Source organism: Triticum dicoccoides, chromosome 1A, assembly GCF_002162155.2.
Source record: "Triticum dicoccoides isolate Atlit2015 ecotype Zavitan chromosome 1A, WEW_v2.0, whole genome shotgun sequence".
Lineage (NCBI taxonomy): Eukaryota > Viridiplantae > Streptophyta > Magnoliopsida > Poales > Poaceae > Triticum > Triticum dicoccoides.
The window spans coordinates 93,169,745-93,191,818 of NC_041380.1; positions in this window are offsets into that span (position 1 = coordinate 93,169,745).

Sequence of the window (22,074 nt, forward strand, 5' to 3'; positions counted from 1 at the left end):
GTAATTGATAGAACTTCAAATAATTATGATGATATCCAGGAAATGATCATTATATAGGCATCACGTCCAAGATTAGTAGACTGACTCCTGCCTGCATTTACTACTATTACTGCACACATCGACCGCTATGCAGCATGCATCTAGTGTATTAAGTTCATAGAAAAATGGAGTAATGCAATAAGAACAATGACATGATGTAGACAAGATCTATTCATGTAGGAATAGACCCTATCTTGTTATCCTTAATAGCAACGATACATACGTGTCATGTCCCCTTTTGTCACTGGGATTGAGCACCGTAAGATCGAACCCATCACAAAGCACCTCTTCCCATGGCATGAAAAATCGATCTAGTCGTCCTAACTAAACCAAAGAATCGAAGAAGAAATACGAGGATATAAGCAATCATGCATATAAGAGATCAAAACTCAAATAACTTTCATGGATACAATAGATCTGATCATAAACTCAAAGTTCATCGGATCCCAACTAACACACCGCAAAAAGAGTTACATCAAATAGATCTCCAAGAGGCCATTGTATTGAGAATCAAAAGAGAGAGAGAGAGAGAGAGGAAGCCATCTAACTACTAACTATGGACCTGTAGGTCTACAATGAACTACTCATGCATCATCGGAGAGGCAGCAATGAGGATGATGAACCCCTCCGTGATGGTGTCTAGATTGGATCTGGTGGTTCTCGAACTTGCAACGGCTGGAATTGTGTTTTGTCAACTCCCCTAGGATTTTTGGATTTTTGGGGTATTTATAGAGCAAAGAGCGGTGGTGTGGGAGGCGGTCGAGGTGGGCACAAGCCACCAGGTTGCGTCTGGGCCCCCATGCGCACCCAGGTGGGTTGTTCTCCCCTCAGAGGCCCCCCTCTGGTACTTCCTTGGCCCAACTTGTGTCTTCTGGTCTAGAAAAAATCTGTAAAAAGTTTCACTACGTTTGGACTCCGTTTGGTATTGATTTTCTGTGAAGTAAAAAACAAGCAAAAAATAGCAACTGGCACTACACATTATGTCAATAGGTTAGTCCCAAAAAATGATATAAAGTTGCTATAAAATGATTGTAAAACATCCAAGAATGATAATATAACAACATGGAACAATCAAAAATTATAGATACGTTGGAGACGTATTAGGCGCCCTTGCATGTGCCCCTGTCCAGAGGTAGGGGAAAAGGCTAGCCATGTGGGCTGGGCCTTCCACAGTGTAGGTGCCGGGCTTCACACTGTAGCACTAGGCTTTAGGTGCACAGTGCGTGATTTTTTTCCTTTTTGTAATTCAAATAGTTTCTGCTTTGCAATTAATTTGGGCACCATTTGATTTTTGTTAGATGTTATATTTACCACAAAAATACTTGGCTACATTATTGGCTAGCACAAAAAGTTTGCGGCTAAATCGAATTCATCTAATTTATGTTTGTATTTACATGGGCAAAACAGGTGTTGTTAGCACTGTTTTAATGAGGTCAAGGGCATTTTAAATATTCAAAGATGTTGGATTATGGATGACAAATAGTTAGTGAATATTTGAAATATTATGAACTATTTTTCTTACATGTTTGAAGATCTAAATATTTGACTTGCAATTTAAATTTGAATTTGACTTGGGTTTGGATCAAAGTGATTTTTAGAAGAAAAAATAAGTGTGATGACATGGCACCATTAGTATGGGACCATTAGCATGATTCTCGGGGTGTTACAAGTATTCTCCACTACAAGAAATCTCATCCCGAGATTTAATAGGTAGATTTAGGGGGGAGAATTAGTTACGAAATCCTAACGAGTCTTCTCGGTCTTGGTTGCTCTTATCAAAGAGGTCGATCCATTGCGTTGATGTCTTCATTTTCTCTGCTTGGGGTCATCATGATGAAGCGTCATCCTTTCTTTGGGAACTCCATCGTACTTATGAATAGGTAATGGGTAGTTAGACAATGATAGAATGCTAGGGGTAATCATAAGGGGTTATCCCATGAATGAAAACATGAGTATCTCTTGAGCTGGAACTCGGGAAATACATTGAGAGAAATAAAAAGTAGGCATGAGAAGTTTCAAGTGGGTAGGCAATCGTTCGATACCTAAACCAGAGTGTGAAAAGGGTTCAGAGCAACATGGAATAATATTGCATCTGATACCAGAATAGATCTCAAGGAAGGTGGCTCATGATTTACATCAGAAGCCAAGTGCAAAGGATACTTCAGAATCAAGGATGTACAGGAGAGTCAATTTTTGATCCTGTGGAACTGTGATGAGTGTGGATTACAAGTAGGAATGGAGGCGACATGTTGCACGGTCATGATAGTAAGGCATGGTAGAGGAAAGTCTATCAACTACGTTGGCAACGACATTGGTACTAAGGGCGGGGGACGAAGAGAACCATTTAGGTAAAGGGGATAGGAAATTCATGATATTAGCCATACAATGGTGTTCGGATAGCTGGTCAAGAAACATTTAGCATTGCACTCCCAATGTTCCTTTAGATGTTCGGTGTACCATAGTCATGCTTCAGGGTAGCATCAACATGGCCATCAGGTAAAGGTTGGACTTCGAGAACACAATGGATGCATCGGGAGCAACTTATAAAATAAGCCATACAATTTCTTCATGGAAGAATGGCTAATATTGCTAAACAAGGTACTATGACAATAGGTCCTTCGGCCAGTTGCGCTAGACATGACATCACCTTATCGGGTTACATAAAGATCAAGGTTATAATTCTCAGAAAATGTTCCAACCATCATATCTGACCGAGATTCAGATCTGATTGGTGTCAGGATACCTTAGACTCAGGATGCCTGAGAAGAAAAGGGTGCAACATAATTTGATGAGATGATGTTGCAGGATACTCGGGAAATGAACTATGGAAGCAATTTCCAAAAATGACCTGGATTGCAAGACACACATGAGCACACTGCCCAAGACATTCGTGACCACATGGAACTCTTACAGCGAAAAGGCACCCGAGTTCTAGTTAGGAACCATCATCGAGGATATCAAAGTCCATGTGTAAGTTTGGATTAGCTCTTACGAATGAAATCCTTTTCCTCGAACAAATCAATCAGTGGCTTGGTGTGCTAGGAAATAGATATGGAGTGAAGGTAGCAAATCTATCAACCATAGAATACTTCGCACATGCATGAATGAATTGGGACGATTCCGGAGGAAGCGAAACAAAACTTTCTCATATTCATGGTGGCAACTTGCATCAAATGCACACGAACTTAGAGAAGACACTCCTTGCATCAAATATATTCTTCATGAGCTAGGCACAAAAATAATGCTTTCAAAAGTTTCCAATTCTAGCTTAAATGTTCATCATGACCCATGGAGAAGATGAGGATGTGGCCAACGGGCTCAGCAACAATCCATCGGCATTTCAATAAGGATGTATTTCCAAAATTATATGAACAAGGAGATAACATTTTCTAGATCAAATGATATACTGACATATGCTCGAGGAAAACTTCCACAATTAAACATTGATCGAAAGTGCGCATGGAATTATGGACTAATTTAAGTAGCACAATCAATGTTAGAATGATGGTTCAATAACCAATAGATTAGAATGAAACTATCGATCATTAACTTCAAAGCAATAGGGTTGCTAGAAGTTTTGAATTCACACATCATCATTCATTTGTTGGTATTCTGGTTAGAAACAACACCGGGACCAAGAAATGAATGGAGATGGCGAGCAGTGTCACTATATCAAAAATTCTAAGAGGCGGAGAAATTCTCACGATATTGTTGACATAAAAGATGGTAGTACTCCAAGGTAGAACATAACATAATCTAGATAGCAAGTACTTATGGTTCAACCAAAACAAGACCCAGTCTGTGTTTGGAAGGAAGACATGGATGTGGTTGATGAAAACACAGATCATTGAGGGGAAAGCATGGAAGTTATCATCATGAATCCAATTGATATCTCATAATAAGTTAAAATGTTGACGATGATCACAACACATTTTGTCGAAAGGTTTCATTAAGATGTAAACGATCAGTAAGATGATCAAAGCAGATGGAATGGTGAAGCTAAAGGTCAATGGAACCATGGATATGACACAAGCTCGAATTCCGTCATGTTGTGTAAGCAAAACGATATGATGATAAAAGTTTGACACAAGCTTAGCTCATTGTAGAAAATGTGCACTGGGAAGAAGGACCAGGTAGCACAGTTAAAAATTAGTATGATAGTGATGTAGCCGATCAGGCTAGGAATGACTTAATGGAGTATTAAACTTCCCTACAACAAAGTACTAGGAGTATTGATTTGCAGTGTGGATTCAATTCACTATTCGGTGTGCTCGGTTGATGACAACCCAGAACCCATGGAGTGACTATGACAGGGAAGGTATTACTCCATCAAAATTTCATAGGATGTAGTGTAATGGCATGATATACTCAAGATACCAGGGGGTAATACTCGGAGGTAGAACAGAATTAAAGGTTGGACTGGTGTATTATTCTCCAGAGGACAAGTACTTTAACTTGTCTGAGAAATGGTATCAAAGAAGAATAACATGGTCGGAACGACGGTTGGAAAGGACCAAACCACAGATTCAAAATGAACTTATAACAAGGGGATAATTATTATTATGAGAAGCTTCCATGATAAGATCTACATTGTGTCCATGGGCATGAGCACAAAGTTCAAGGTCATCCCACTTCTTCAATGCATAACCTTTCATTCGCTTGTCATTTTTGAAGAAGTTGTAGTGTTGAAATTTTATCCGATGTAACACCAGTAGAGTATGACCCATGGAAGTTTTCGGGTTCACACAGATTAGGGAAGGCATAGGTTCAACCCATCGGGCATCTTAGTAACATATACCATAATCTTTAGGAGCCAGTATACACAAGCTCGATAGTAGAGCACGGTTGACAAAAGCAGAGGATACAATCTACCAAATGCATTAAGTATTAGGGAAGAACTCCAAGGTTATTGAATAGGAAGGACACGGTTGGATAATAATCCAACAAAGGATTTGGAGGTCCTCAAAGGATCTGATGTGAGTATCGATACGGAATCAGAGGAAGAAAGAAATGCAAAGGCATCGGATAATAAAAACATCTGAATAGTTCGATGCTTAAATACAAGGGAATTGTGATGTCTAGATTGGTGTACCAGAATCAGATTATCTGATCAAATACGGATAAGTTGAATAGAGTTAGAAGCACAATCAGGCATGGTTTGATTGGGTGAAAACCAGCTTGTTCCCAAATGACGTCTAAGCCAGAAGGACAACTTTGTTGGGGAACGTAGCAGAATTTTAAAATTTTCTACGCATCACCAAGATCAATCTATGGAGTCATCTAGCAACGAGGGACAGAGGAGTGCATCTACATACCCTTGTAGATCACGAGCGGAAGCGTTCAAGAGAACGGGGTTGATGGAGTCGTACTCGTCGTAATCCAAATCACCGAAGATCCTAGCGCCGAATGGACGGCACCTCCGAGTTCAACACACGTATGGAGCGAGGACGTCTCCCGCGCCTTGATCCATAAAGGAGGAGGGAGAGGTTGAGGAAGAGGGCTCCAACAGCAGCACGACGGCGTGGTGGTGGTGAAGCTGCAGTACTCCGGCAGGGCTTCGCCAAGATCTTATGGAGGAGGAGAGGTGTTGGGGAGGGGAGGGGCTGCGCCATGGATGTTCTCTGCAGCCCTCCCCTTGCCCCTCTAATTATAGGGGAAGGAGGAAGGGGGCCAGCCCCCTCTAGATGAGATCTAGAGGGGGGCGGCGGCCAAGGGGAGGGGGCTTGCCCCCCAAGCAAGGGGGGCGCCCCCTTTAGGGTTTCCCCTCCCCCCAACCCTAGGCACATGGGCCCAAGGGGGGATGCGGCCAGCCCATGTAGGGCTGGTTCCCCTTTCCTCTATAGCCCATTAGGCCCTCCGAGAGAAGTGGCCCCTCCCGGTGGACCCCCGGAACCCCTCCGGTGGCCCCGGTACAATACCGATATGCCCCCGAACCTTTCCGGTGACCGTATGACAACTTCCTACATATACATGTTCACCTCCGGACCATTCCGGAACTCCTCGTGACGTCCGGGATCTCAACCGGGACTCTGAACAACATTCGGTAATCACATACAAGTCTTCCTAACAACCCTAGCATCACCGAACCTTAAGTGTGTAGACCCTACGGGTTCGGGAGACATGCAGACATGACCGAGACGACTCTCCGGTCAATAACCAACAGCGGGATCTGGATACCCATGTTGGCTCCCACATGCTCCACGATGATCTCATCGGATGTACCACGATGTTGAGGATTCAATCAATCCGTATACAATTCCCTTTGTCAATCGGTACGTTACTTGCCCGAAACTCAATCGTCGGTATCCCAATACCTTGTTCAGTCTCGTTACCGGCAAGTCACTTTACTCATACCGTAATGCATGATCCCGTGATCAACCACTTGATCACATTGAGCTTATTATGATGATGCATTACTGAGTGGGCCCAGAGATACCTCTCCGTCATACGGAGTGACAAATCCCAGTCTCGATTCGTGCCAACCCAACAGACACTTTCGGAGATACTTGTAATGTAACTTTATAGTCACCCAGTTATGTTGTGACGTTTGGTACACCCAAGGCACTCCTACGGTGTCCGGGAGTTGCACAATCTCATGGTCTAAGGAAATGATACTTGACATTCAGAAAAGCTACAGCAAACGAACTACACGATCTTTGAGCTATGCTTAGGATTGGGCCTTGTCCATCACATCATTCTCCTAATGATGTGATCCCATTATCAATGACATCTAATGTCCATAGTCAGGAAACCATGTCCATCTTTTGATCAACGAGCTAGTCAACTAGAGGCTCACTAGGGACGTGTTGTGGTCTATGTATTCACACATGTATTACGATTTCCGGATAACACAATTATAGCATGAACGATAGACAATTATCATGAACAAAGAAATATAATAATAACCATTTTATTGTTGCCTCTAGGGCATATTTCCAACAGTCTCCCACTTGCACTAGAGTCAATATTCTAGTTACATTGTGATGAATCGAACACCCATGCAGTTCTAGTGTTGATCATGTTTTGCTCTAGGGAGAGGTTTAGTCAACGGATCTGCTACATTCAGGTCCGTATGTACTTTACAAATCTCTATGTCTCCATTTTGAACACTTTCACAATTGGAGTTGAAGCGACGCTTGATATGCCTGGTCTTCCTGTGAAACATGGGCTCCTTGGTAAGGGCAATAGCTCCAGTGTTGTCACAGAAGAGAGTCATCGGGCCCGACGCATTGGGTATGACTCCTAGGTCGGTAATGAACTCCTTCACCCAGACTGCTTCTTGTGCTGCCTCCGAGGCTGCCATGTACTCCGCTTCACATGTAGATCCCACCACAACGCTTTGCTTGCAACTGCACCATCTTACTGCCCCACCATTCAAAATATACACGTATCCGGTTTGTGACTTAGAGTCATCCAGATCTGTGTCGAAGCTAGCATCGACGTAACCCTTTACGACGAGCTCTTCGTCACCTCCATAAACGAGAAACATTTCCTTAGTCCTTTTCAGGTACTTCCGGATATTCTTGACCGCTGTCCAGTGTTCCATGTCGGGATTACTTTGGTACCTTCCTACCAAACATATGGCAAGGTTTACATCAGGTCTGGTACACAGCATAGCATACATGATAGACCTTATGGCTGAGGCATAGGGGACGACACTCATCTTTTCTCTATCTTCTGTCGTGGTTGGGCATTGAGCCACGCTCAATCTCGTACCTTGTAATACAGGCAAGAACCCCTTCTTCGACTGATCCATTTTGAACTTCTTCAATATCTTGTCAAGGTACGTACTCTGTGAAAGACCAATGAGGCGTCTCGATCTATCTCTATAGATCTTGATGCCTAATATATAAGCAGCTTCTCCAAGGTCCTTCATTGAAAAACACTTGTTCAAGTAGGCCTTTATGCTCTCCAAGAATACTATATCATTTCCCATCAACAGTATGTCATCCACATACAATATGAGAAATGCTACAGAGCTCCCACTCACTTTCTTGTAAATGCAGGCTTCTCCATAAGTCTGCATAAACCCAAACGCTTTGATCATCTCATCAAAACGAATGTTCAAACTCCGAGATGCTTGCACCAGCCCATAAATCGAGCGTTGGAGCTTGCACACCTTGTCAGCATTCTTAGGATCAACAAAACCTTCTGGCTGCATCATATACAATTCTTCCTTAAGGAAACCATTAAGGAATGCCGTTTTGACGTCCATTTGCCATATCTCATAATCATAGAATGCGGCAATTGCTAACATGATTCGGACGGACTTCAGCTTCGCTACGGGTGAGAAAGTCTCACCGTAGTCAACCCCTTGAACTTGTCGATAACCCTTAGCGACAAGCCGAGCTTTATACATGGTCACATTACCATCCGCGTCTGTCTTCTTCTTAAAGATCCATTTATTTTCTATGGCTCGCCGATCAATGGGCAAGTCAGTCAAAGTCCATACTTCGTTTTCATACATGGATCCTATCTCGGATTTCATGGCTTCCAGCCATTTGTCGGAATCCGGGCCCGCCATCGCTTCTTCATAGTTCGATGGTTCACCGTTGTCTAACAACATGATTTCCAAGACAGGTTTGCCGTACCACTCTGGTGCGGAACGTGTCCTCGTGGATCTACGAAGTTCAGTAGCAACTTGATCTGAAGTTTCATGATCATCATCATTAACTTCCTCTCTATTCGGTGCAGGCACTTCAGGAACATTTTCTTGAGCTGCGCCACTTACTGGTTCAAGAGGCAATACTTCATCAAGTTCTACTTTCCTCCCACTTTTTTCTTTCGAGAGAAGCTCTTTCTCCAGAAAGGACCCATTCTTGGCAACAAAGATCTTGCCTTCGGATCTGAGGTAGAAGTTATACCCAACAGTTTCTTTAGGGTATCCTATGAAGACGCATTTTTCTGATTTGGGTTCGAGTTTTTTAGGTTGAAGTTTCTTGACATAAGCATCGCATCCACAAACTTTTAGAAACGACATCTTAGGTTTCTTCCCAAACCATAATTCATATGGTGTCGTCTCAACGGATTTCGACGGAGCCCTATTTAAAGTGAATGCGGCAGTCTCTAAAGCATAGCCCCAAAATGACAGCGGTAAATCGGTAAGAGACATCATAGATCACACCATATCTAATAGAGTGCGATTACGACGTTCGTACACACCATTATGCTGAGGTGTTCCAGGCGGCGTGAGTTGTGAAACTATTCCACATTTTCTTAAGTGTGTGCCAAATCCGTGACTCAAGTATTCTCCCCCACGATCTGATCGCAAGAACTTGATTTTCCTGTCATGTTGATTCTCAACCTCACTCTGAAATTCCTTGAACTTTTCAAAGGTCTTATACATGTGTTTCATTAAGTAGACATACCCATATCAACTCAAGTCATCAGTGAGGGTGAGAACATAACGATAGCCACCGCGAGCCTCAACACTCATTGGACCGCACACATCAGTATGTATGTTTTCCAGTAAGTTGGTTGCTCGCTCCATTGTTCCTGAGAACGGAGTCTTGGTCATTTTACCCATGAGGCATGGTTCGCACGTGTCAAATGATTCGTAATCAAGAGACTCTAAAAGTCCATCTGCATGGAGCTTCTTCATGCGTTTGACACCTATGTGACCAAGGCGGCAGTGCCACAAGTATGTGGGACTATCATTATCAACCTTACATCTTTTGGCATTCACACTATGAATATGTGTAGCATTACGCTCGAGATTCATTAAAAATAAACCATTCACCATCGGAGCATGACCATAAAACATATCTCTCATATAAATAGAACAACTATTATTCTCGGATTTAAATGAGTAGCCATCTCGAATTAAACGAGATCCTGATACAATGTTCATGCTCAAAGCTGGCACTAAATAACAATTATTGAGGTTTAAAACTAATCCCGTAGGTAAATGTAGAGGCAGCGTGCCGACGGCGATCACATCGACCTTGGAACCATTCCCGACGCGCATCATCACCTCGTCCTTTGCCAGTCTCCGTTTATTCCGCAGCTCCTTCTTTGAGTTACAAATGTGAGCAACCGCACCGGTATCAAAACCCAGGAGCTACTACGAGTACTGGTAAGGTACACATCAATTACATGTAGATCACATATACCTTTAGTGTTGCCGGCCTTCTTGTCCACTAAGTATTTGGGGCAGTTCCGCTTCCAGTGACCACTTCCCTTGCAATAAAAGCACTCAGTCTCGGGCTTGGGTCCATTCTTTGGCTTCTTCCCGGCAGCTTGCTTACTGGGCGCGGCAACTCCCTTGCCGTCCTTCTTGATGTTCTTCTTACCCTTGCCTTTCTTGAACTTAGTGGTTTTATTCACCATCAACACTTGATGTTCCTTTTTGACTACTACCTCTGCTGATTTCAGCATTGAATATACCTCAGGAATGGTCTTTTCCATCCCCTGCATATTGAAGTTCATCAAAAAGCTCTTGTAGCTCGGTGGAAGCGACTGAAGGATTCTATCAATGACCGCGTCATCCAAGAGATTAACTCCCAGATGAGTCAAGCGGTTATACAACCCAGACAATTTGAGTATGTGCTCACTGACAGAACTATTTTCCTCCATCTTACAGCTGAAGAACTTGTCGGAGACTTCATATCTCTCGACCCGGGCATGAGCTTGAAAAACCATTTTCAGCTCTTCGAACATCTCATATGCTCCGTGTCTCTCAAAACGCTTTTGGAGCCCCGGTTCTAAGCTGTAAAGCATGCCGCACTGAACGAGGGAGTAATCATCAGCACGTGACTGCCAAGCGTTCATAACGTCTTGGTTCTGTGGGACGGGTGCGTCACCTAGCAGTGCTTCTAGGACATAATCTTTCTTGGCAGCTATGAGGATGATCGTCAGGTTCTGGACCCAGTCCGTATAGTTGCTGCCATCGTCTTTCAGCTAGGTTTTCTCTAGGAAGGCGTTGAAGTTGAGGACAACGTGGGCCATTTGATCTACAAGACATATTGTAAAGATTTTAGACTAAGTTCATGATAATTAAGTTCATCTAATCAAATTATTCAATGAACTCCCACTCAGATAGACATCCCTCCAGTCATCTAAGTATAACATGATCCGAGTTAACTAGGCCATGTCCGATCATCACGTGAGACGGACTAGTCAACATCGGTGAACATCTTCATGTTGATCGTATCTTCTATACGACTCATGCTCGACCTTTCGGTCTTCTGTGTTCCGAGGCCATGTCTGTACATGCTAGGCTCGTCAAGTCAACCTAAGTGTATTGCTTGTGTAAATCTGGCTTACACACGTTGTATTCGAATGTTAGAATCTATCACACCCGATCATCACGTGGTGCTTCGAAACAACGAACCTTCGCAACGGTGCACAGTTAGGGGGAACACTTTCTTGAAATTATTTCGAGGGATCATCTTATTTAAGCTACCGTCGTTCTAAGCAAATATGATGTAAAACATGATAAACATCACATGCAATCAAATAGTGACATGATATGGCCAATATCATTTGCTCCTTTTGATCTCCATCTTCGGGGCTCCATGATCATCGTTGTCACCGGCATGACACCATGATCTCCATCATCATGATCTCCATCATCGTGTCTTCTTGAAGTTGTCTCGTCATCTATTACTTCTACTTCTATGGCTAACGCTTTAGCAATAAAGTAAAGTAATTACATGACGTTTATGTTGACACGCAGGTCATAAATAAATAAAGACAACTCCTATGGCTCCTGCCGGTTGTCATACTCATCGACATGCAAGTCGTGATTCCTATTACAAGAACATGATCATCTCATACATCACATATATCATTCATCACATCCTTTGGCCATATCACATCACAAAACACTTGCTGCAAAAACTAGTTAGACGTCCTCTAATTGTTGTTGCAAGTTTTTACGTGGCTTCTATAGGTTTCTAGCAAGAACGTTTCTTACCTACGCCAAAACCACAACGTGAATTGCCAATTTCTATTTACCCTTCATAAGGACCCTGTTCATCGAGTCCGATCCGACTAAAGTGGGAGAGACAGACACCCGCTAGCCAACTTATGCAACTAGTGCATGTCAATCGGTGGAACTAGTCTCGCGTAAGCGTACGTGTAAGGTCGGTCTGGGCCGCTTCATCCCACGATGCCGCCAAATCAAGACAAGACTAGTAACGGCAAGCAAATTGACAATTTTGACGCCCACAACTGCTTTGTGTTCTACTCGTGCATAGTAACTACGCATAGACCTAGCTCATGATGCCACTGTTGGGGAACATAGCAGAATTTTAAAATTTTCTATGCATCACCAAGATCAATCTATGGAGACATCTAGAAAAGAGGGAGAGAGGAGTGCATCTACATACCCTTGTAGATCACGAGTGGAAGCATTCAAGAGAACGGGGTTGATGGAGTCGTACTCGTCGTAATCCAAATCACCGAAGATCCTAGCGCCGAACGGACGGCACCTCCGTGTTCAACACACGTACGGAGCGAGGACGTCTCCCACGCCTTGATCTAGCAAGGAGGAGGGAGAGGTTGAGGAAGATGGCTCCAACAGCAGCACGACGGTGTGGTGGTGGTGAAGCTGCAGTACTCGGGCAGGGCTTCGCCAAGCTCTTATGGAGGAGGAGAGGTGTTGGGGAGGGGAGGGGCTGTGCCTTGGATGTTCTCTGGAGCCCTCCCCTTGCCCCTCTATTTATAGGGGAAGGAGGAAGGGGGCCGGCCCCCTCTAGATGAGATCTAGAGGGGGGTGGCGGCCAAGGGGAGGGGGCTTGCCCCCCAAGCAAGGGGGGCACCCCCTTTAGGGTTTCCCCCCAACCCTAGGCGCATGGGCCCAAGGGGGGATGCGGCCAGCCCATGTAGGGCTGGTTCCCCTTTCCTCTACAGCCCATTAGGCCCTCCGAGAGAGGTGGCCCCTCCCGGTGGACCCCCGGAACCCCTGTGGTGGCCCCGGTACAATACCGATATGCCCCCGAACCTTTCCGGTGACCGTATGACAACTTCCTACATATCAATCTTCACCTCCGGACCATTCCAGAACTCCTCGTGACGTCCGGGATCTCATCCGGGACTCCGAACAACATTCGGTAATCACATACAAGTCTTCCTAACAACCCTAGCGTCACTGAACCTTAAGTGTGTAGACCCTACGGGTTCGGGAGACATGCAGACATGACCGAGACGACTCTCCGGTCAATAACCAACAGCGGGATCTGGATACCCATGTTGGCTCCCACATGCTCCACGATGATCTCATCGGATGAACCACAATGTCAAGGATTCAATCAATCTGTATACAATTCCCTTTGTCAATCGGTACGTTACTTGCCCGAGACTCGATCATCAGTATCCCAATACCTTGTTCAGTCTCGTTACCGGCAAGTCACTTTACTCGTACCATAATGCATGATCCCGTGATCAACCACTTGATCACATTGAGATCATTATGATGATGCATTACCGAGTGGGCCCAGAGATACCCCTCCGTCATACGGAGTGACAAATCCCAGTCTCGATTCGTGCCAACCCAACAGACACTTTCGGAGATACCTGTAATGTACCTTTGTAGTCACCCAGTTACGTTGTGACGTTTGGTACACCCAAGCACTCCTACGGTGTCCGGGAGTAGCACAATCTCATGGTCTAAGGAAATGATACTTGACATTCAGAAAAGCTACAGCAAACGAACTACACGATCTTTGAGCTATGCTTAGGATTAGGTGTTGTCCATCACATCATTCTCCTAATGATGTGATCCCGTTATCAATGACATATAATGTCCATAGTCAGGAAACCATGACCATCTTTTGATCAACGAGCTAGTCAACTAGAGGCTCACTAGGGATGTGTTGTGGTCTATGTATTCACACATGTATTACAATTTTCGGATAACACAATTATAGCATGAACAATAGACAATTATCATGAACAAAGAAATATAATAATAACCATTTTATTATTGCCTCTAGGGCATATTTCCAACAAACTTCTAGTTTCGATTGATGATTGCGAGCATTCACAACATATTGAATCAAGGGACTCAAAATGATAGTGACAAATAATGCCAATAAGATTACAAGACATATGGGGTTTAGCATAATGCAAGCAGGCAAGAATGTCAAGAGAAAAATGTTGTATAGGATTTAGACAAAGGGAATTGTATACATGATTGATTGAATCCCCGACATCGTGGTTCATCCGATAAGATCGTCGTGGAACATGTGGGAGCCAACATGAGTATCCAGATCCTGTTGTTGGTTATTGTCCGGAGAGATTTCTCGTTCATGCCTGCATTGTTCCCGAACCTGTAGGGTCTACACACTTAAGGTTCGATGACGCTAGGTTTATAGGGAAAGTATGTACATGGTTACGGAATGTTGTTCGGAGTCCCAGATGAGATCCCGGACGTCACGAGGAGTTCCGAAATGGTCCAGAGGTAAAGACTTACATATAGAAAGTGAGGATTTGGACACCGAAAGTGTTCTGGGCATCACCGGTAATGTACCGGGACCATCAGAAGGGTTCCAAGGGTCCACCGGGAGGGGCCACCAGCCCCGGAGGCTTGCATGGGCTAAGAGTGGGAAGGGGCCAGCCCCTGAGTGGGCTGGTGCTCCTCCCACCAAGGCACAAGGTGCATCACAAGGGGAGAGGGGGAAACCCTAGGCGTAGATGGGCCTAAGGCCCACACTAGGCGCGCACCCTCTCCCCCCTTGGCCGCCCGCCTCAATCCCATCTAGGGCTGCCGCCCCCCTAGGGTAGGAACCCTAGAGGGGGCGCAGCCCCCTCCGCTCCTCCTATATATAGTGGGGGTCTTGGGGCTACGAGATATGAAGGTCTCTCTCTCTCTCGGCGCAGCCCTACCTCTCCACCACCTCGTCTTTCGTATTGCTTGGCGAAGCTCTTCTGGAGAACCATGCTGCTCCACCACCACCATGTCATCGTGCTGCTGCTGGAGTTGTCTTCCCCAACCTCTCCCTCCTCCTTGCTGGATCAAGGCACGGGAGACGTCACCGTGCTGCATGTGTGTTGAACGCGGAGGCGCCGTTGTTCGGCGCTTAGATCGGAATCGACCGCGATTTGAATTGCTACGTGTACGACTCCACCAACCATGTTCTGGTAACGCTTCCACTTAGCGATCTTCAAGGGTATGAAGATGCACTCCCTCTCTCTCATTGCTAGTATCTCCTAGATTGATCTTGGTGACACGTAGGATTTTTTTTGAATTATTGCTACGTTCCCCAACACTAGATATATCATAGGCTGTTCCCAAAGAGAAAATAAAGTTTATTCCGTTTTCCACCATACTTTCACATTCCACGGCTAACTGAATCCACGAGTGCCATCCATACCAACACTTTCCAAGGAATTTATTATTGGACAACATAAACTAAATTCATTTTTCATTTTGGGACTAGGCATCCCTAACAACTCTGTCGTACTCTCGTGCAATGACAAGTGAATAAACACCATCTTGACAATAACACATCTAACATGGAAAGATATCAGCCACCCCCTACCGTTTCATGAGCGACACTAGCACACAAAAAGGATATTTATTTTGAAGATTAGAGATGGCACATACAAATTTGCTTATAACGACACAGAAATACCGAATATATGTAAGTATAGTGGACTCATATGGCAAAAACAGGGTTTAAGGATTTTGGATGCACCAGTAGTAATTCCACTTGGTACAAGTGAAGGCTAGCAAAAGATTGGGAAGCATCCAACCAAGAAACAAAAAATCTCATAAGCGAGCATTAAGCATAACTACCACCGAATAATGAACCACAAGTAGGATGTAATTTCATTGCATAACTATTGACCTTCGTGCTTGCGTAGGGAATCACAAACCTTAACATCAATATTCTTACTAAAGCATAATTACTCATCAACATGACTCACATATTATTCATCATATCACAAAACTATTACAAAGAATCAAGTTAATTTTGTCCAATGATCTTCATGAAAGTTTTTACTATATCCCACTTGAATATCTATCACTTTGGTACTAATTTCATATGTTGATTTTCATAGCTCAACAAAGCTAAGTGAAGAACATGAGCATAAAAGTTTCTTCTCTCAAAATAATGTAAGTGAAGCATGAGAGAATTTCTTCAAAAATACTGAAGCACAAAGTGCTAAAAAAGATATAAGTGAAGCACTAGAGCAATTCCATAGCTCAAAAAGATTTAAGTGAAGCATAAAGAGCAATTCTAACAAATAGAAGCATAATTTTGGCTCTCTCAAATAGGTGTGTCAAGAAAGGATAGATGACACAAAATAAAAAGAAAAACAAGCAAAGACTCATATAATACAATACACTCCAAGCATTACTCACGATATGTGACGAATAAAAATATAGCTCCAAGTAAAATACCAATGGTCGTTAGAAGAAATAGGGGATGCCACTCGGGGGAATCCCCAAGCTTAGCCTCTTCATACTCCTTATTCCTTCATCCATCGTGATCTCACCCAAAACTTGAAAACTTCAATCACACAAAACAACACAAAACCTTCATGAGATCCGTTAGTATAACAAAGAAAATCACTACTCTATGTTCTGTCGCAAACCGATTCATATTTTATTCTTGCATTATATCTACTATATTCCAACTTTGCTATGGCTCATATGCCCCGATAGAGTCCATAGATTCATCAAAATAAGCACACAACGCAAAGAAAACAAAATTTTTCAAAAACAGAACAGTGTGTAGCAATCTAAAAACTTCGTATACTTATGTAACTCCAAAAATTCTAAAAACTTAGTACGATGTAGGATATTTTTATATCAATCTTGTTTTAAAAAGTCAGAAGCTTTTGTCAATTCTGTGATTTTTCAAAATGGTTTTACTAGACGCAAAAGTTTCTGTTTTCCAACAAGATCAAATCAACTATCACCCAACACGATCCCAAAGGCTTTGCTTGGCACAAACACTATTAAAACGTAAAAACACAATCATAATAGAGGCATAATTGTTTAAACACTTAAGAACAGAGATAAAAAGACAAAAATAAATTTTATTCATTGGGCTGCCTCCCAACAAGCGTTGTCGTTTTACGCCCCTAGCTAGGCATAAAGCATATATCTAAGTGTTGTTGTCTTTAGTTTCCAACTCCTCAATCAAACACTTAGAATTCTTCAAGGATTTGGCATAAATTTTTTCAATAACAATACTCCTAGGAAGAAGTTTGAAGAATTCATTTTTGCAAGTAGGGTCTTTTCTCACTTCAACAAAATTAGGGTGAATACTAATCATTTTAAGATCTTCTTTGTTAGAAGTTGTACCCTTGTTTTTAGTGACTTGAGTACTCTTGCCAATTTTTATGGGAGTTTTTTCAATAGTTTTAGTGGAAGAAAAATCCGTTCTTAAATTACTAAAAATTTCTTCCAACTTATCAATTCTAGCGGGGCTCTCCTCTATTCTTTTGTTGAATGTGGATTCTTTTTCTGTTTGTATTTTAAGAGCATCTCACACTATTGACCCAATTCTATTAGCAAGACCGTGCATCCTTTTATCTAATTTTCAATATTTTCTTCAGTGAGCATTTTCTTTTCAATAGCATCAAACTTTTTGATAACATACTCGAGAGATAAAGTTGTTTCATTATTCATAAGAGGTGGTGAACCCACTAAATTCCGCATGGCATTAAAAGCATATAAAGATGGACAAATCAAGAAATTCCCTCTGGTAATCATATCAAGGATGAATCTATACCAAGTGGTGATGCCCACATAAAAACAGTGAAGAAGAACAACGGTAGATTACTTACGAATAGATCTATTATGAGCATTGAAAATCCTATACCAAGCATCTTTTAAATTCTCCCCTCCCCTTTATTTGAAGTTAAGAACCTTGTTCTCGGGGGTGTGTGCAATAGAGTGAGAACTATCCATAGCGACAAAAAGTCACAAACAAAATTGCACACGAAAAACAGATCTGACGAGAAATTGGCGAATGAAAAAGAGCGCGAATAAAACGACAAATTTTTCTGTAGTGGGGGGGATGAAAACGAGAGGCAAACCGCAAATAATGTAAATTTCAAGGAGATGGGATTTTTGATTAGGAAACTGATATATGTTGATGATGTCTCCCCGGCAATGGTACCAGAAATTCCTTCTGATGCGGCCTGAACTACATCGGTATTTCCCCAAAGAGGAAGGGATATCAGCACAACTATGGTAGGTATTTCCCTCAGTGATGCAACCAAGGTTATCGAACCAGTAGGAGAACCACACAACATTATGTAAACAGTACATGCACACAAATAACAAATACATGCAACCTGACGTGTAAGAGGGTTTTCAATCCCTCCCGGGTAAAAAGATAGAGAAAGTAGTGGTAGGTTGGATAAATAGATCTCGTGGGAACGCGAGATAAAATAAATAATAAAATTATAGCAAGGTATTTTGGGTTTTTTGTATTAATAGATCTAAAAATAAAGGCGAATAAAAATATATTTCAAAGGCAAATATGATAAAGAAGAGACCCGGGGGCCGTTGATTTCACTAGTAGCTTCTCTCGAGAAAAATAGCATATGACGAGTAAACAAATTACTGTTGGGCAATTTATAAAACTTCAAATAATTATGACGATATACAGGCAATGATCGTTATATAGGCATCATGTCCAATAGTATTAGACCGACGCCTGCCTGCATCTACTACTATTACTCCACACATCGACGCTATCTAGCATGCATCTAGTGTATTAAGTTCATGGAAAAATGGAGTAATGCAATCAGAACAATCACCGGTGGACGTCGGTCCTAAACAAATGGTTTTAACCCCTTTCTGCGACGAGATTTGAAACCGTCGCCAAGTGAGTGTGTGCAATAGGGTGTCCTTCCCACACGACCCAGAAATCGTCGGGGATAGGCCCTCCTGGGACCCAGGTTGGGGTCGTGTGCGATCGGGCGAGGCATCAAAACCTAATCTTTTCCGTAGGTTGTACATCCCACACGGTAATTCGAGAAAATAATTTTCGTAGGTATGTATATCCCACACGGTGAACTCCAGAAAAATATTTTCGTTCGTATGTATATCACACACAGTCAATCTAGGGAATACTTTTCCGTTCTTATGTACATCTCACACAGTCAGTCCAGGGAAAACGTTTCCGTTCGTACGCACATCCCACACAATTTTTGTTGGAAATATGCCCTAGAGGCAATAATAAAATGGTTATTATTAAATTTCCTTGTTCATGATAATTGTCTATTGTTCATGCTATAATTGTATTAACCGGAAACCGTAATACATGTGTGAATACGGACCATGACATGTCTCTAGTAAGCCTCTAGTTGACTAGCTCGTTGATCAATAGATGGTTATAGTTTCCTGACCATGGACATTGGATGTCATTGATAGCGGGATCACATCATTAGGATAATGATGTAATGGACAAAGACCCAATCCTAAGCATAGCACAAGATCGTGTAGTTCATTTGCTAGAGCTTTTCTAATGTCAAATATCATTTCCTTAGACCATGAGATTGCGCAACTCCCGGATGCCGTAGGAGTGCTTTGGGTGTACCAAACGTCACAATGTAACTGGGTGGCTATAAAGGTGCACTACAGGTATCTCCTAAAGTGTCTGTTGGGTTGGCACGAATCGAGACTGGGATTTGTCACTCCGTATGACGGAGAGGTATCTCTGGGCCCACTCAGTAATGCATCATCATAATGAGCTCAATGTGACTAAGGAGTTATCCACGGGATCATGGGTTATGGAATGAGTAAAGAGACTTGCCAGTAACGAGATTGAACGAGGTATGGGGATACCAACGATCGAATCTCGGGCAAGTAACATACCGATAGACAAAGGGAATTGTATACGGGATTGATTGAATCCCCGACATCGTGGTTCATCCGATGAGGTCATCATGGAACAGTATGTGGTTACTGAAGGTTTTTTGGAGTCCCGGATGAGATCCCGGACATGATGAGGAACTCTGGAATGGTCCGAAGGGTATTGGAGTCCGGAATTGTTCTGGGAGTACCGGGTGACGACCAGCGTGACTGAAAGGTGTTTCGGAGTCCCCGACAAGCGTTGGGGGGCCTTATGGGCCAAGGGGAGGGGGCACACCAGCCCACTAAGGGGCTGTGCGCCCCTCCCACCCCCTCTCACGTAAGCTGGAGAGGTGGGGAGCCTCCCCTAGGGCAGCCGCCCCTCCCGACTTGGGGGGCAAGTTTCCTAGGGGTGGGGGCGCCCAAACCCATCTAGGGTTTCCCCTTTGGCCGCCACCCCTCCCCTAGGGACCCCTAGGGCACCTCCTCCTCCCCGTCGCCCCTATATATAGTGAGGGGGAGAGAGGGCAGCCGCACCCCTTCGCTGGCGCAGCCCCTCTGTCCTCCAACACCTCCTCCTCCTCCGTAGTGCTTAGTGAAGCCCTGCCGGAGAACCACGAGCTCCATCACCACCACGCCACCGTGCTGCCAGAGTTCTCCCTCAACTTCTCCTCTCGCCTTGCTAGATCAAGAAGGAGGATATGTCCCCGGGATGTACGTGTGTTGAACGCGGAGGCGCCGTCCGTTCGGCGCTTGATCGGATCTTCCGTGATTTGAATCGCCGTGAGTACGACTCCATCAGCCGCGTTCTTGTAATGCTTCCACATAGCGATCTTCAAGGGTATGAAGATGCACTCCCTCTCTCTTGCTGCTAGCATCTCCTAGATTGATCTTGGTGTCACGTAGGAAAATTTTGAATTATTACTACGTTCCCAACAGTGGCACCATGAGCTAGGTCTATGCGTAGATTTTATGCACGAGTAGAACAAAAAGTAGTTGTGGGCGATGATTTGGTCAATTTGCTTACCGTTATCAGTCTTATCTTGATTCGGCAGCATTGTGGGATGAAGCATCCCGGACCGACCTTACACGTACACTTACATGAGACTGGTTCCACTAACATACATGCACTTGATGCATAAGGTGGCTAGCGGGTGTCTGTCTCTCCCACTTTAGTCGGATCGGATTCGATGAAGAGGGTCCTTATGAAGGGTAAATAGCAGTTGGCATATCACTGTTGTGGCTTTTGCGTAGGTAAGAAACGTTCTTGCTAGAAACCCATAGCAACCACGTAAAACATGGAACAACAATTAGAGGACGTCCAACTTGTTTTTGCAGGGTATGCTATGTGATGTGATATGGACAAATGGATGTGATGAATTATATATATGTGATGTTTGAGATTGATCATGTTCTTGTAATACGAATCACGACTTGCATGTTGATGAGTATGACAACCGGCAAGAGCCATAGGAGTTGTCTTAATTTATTGTATGACCTGTGTGTAAATGAAAAATGCCATGTAATTACTTTACTTTATTGCTAACCATTAGCCATTGTAGTAGAAGTAATAGTTGGCGAGACAACTTCATGAAGACACGATGATGGACATCATGGTGTCATGTCGGTGACGAAGGTGATCATGCCACGCCTCGGAGATGGAGATCAAAGGCGCAAGATGATATTGGCCATATCATGTAACTTTATGATTTGCATGTGATGTTTGTCATGGTTGCATCTTATTTGCTTAGAACGATGGTAGCATAAAATAAGATGATCCCTCACTGAAGAATTTCAAAAAATGTGTTCCCCCTAACTATGCACCATTGCGAAGGTTCGTTGTTTCGATGCACCACATGATGATCGGGTGTGATAGATTCTAACGTTCGCATACAACGGGTGTAAGCTAGATTTACACATGTGAAACACTTAGGTTGACTTGATGAGCCTAGCATGTACAGACATGGCCTTGGAATACAAGAGACTGAAAGCTCGAACAAGGGTCGTATAGTAGGTACGATCAACATGCAGATGTTCACCATTGTTGACTAGTCCGTCTCACGTGATGATCGGACACGACCTAGTCAATTCGGATCATGTATCACCTAGATGACTAGAGGGATGTCTATCTGAGTGGGAGTTCATTAAATAATATGATTAGATGAACTTAATTATCATGAACATAGTCTAAATTGTATTTGCAAATTATGTTGTGGATTAATAGCTTGTGCTTTAGCTCCTTGTTTTAATATGCTCCTAGAGAAAGACTAAGT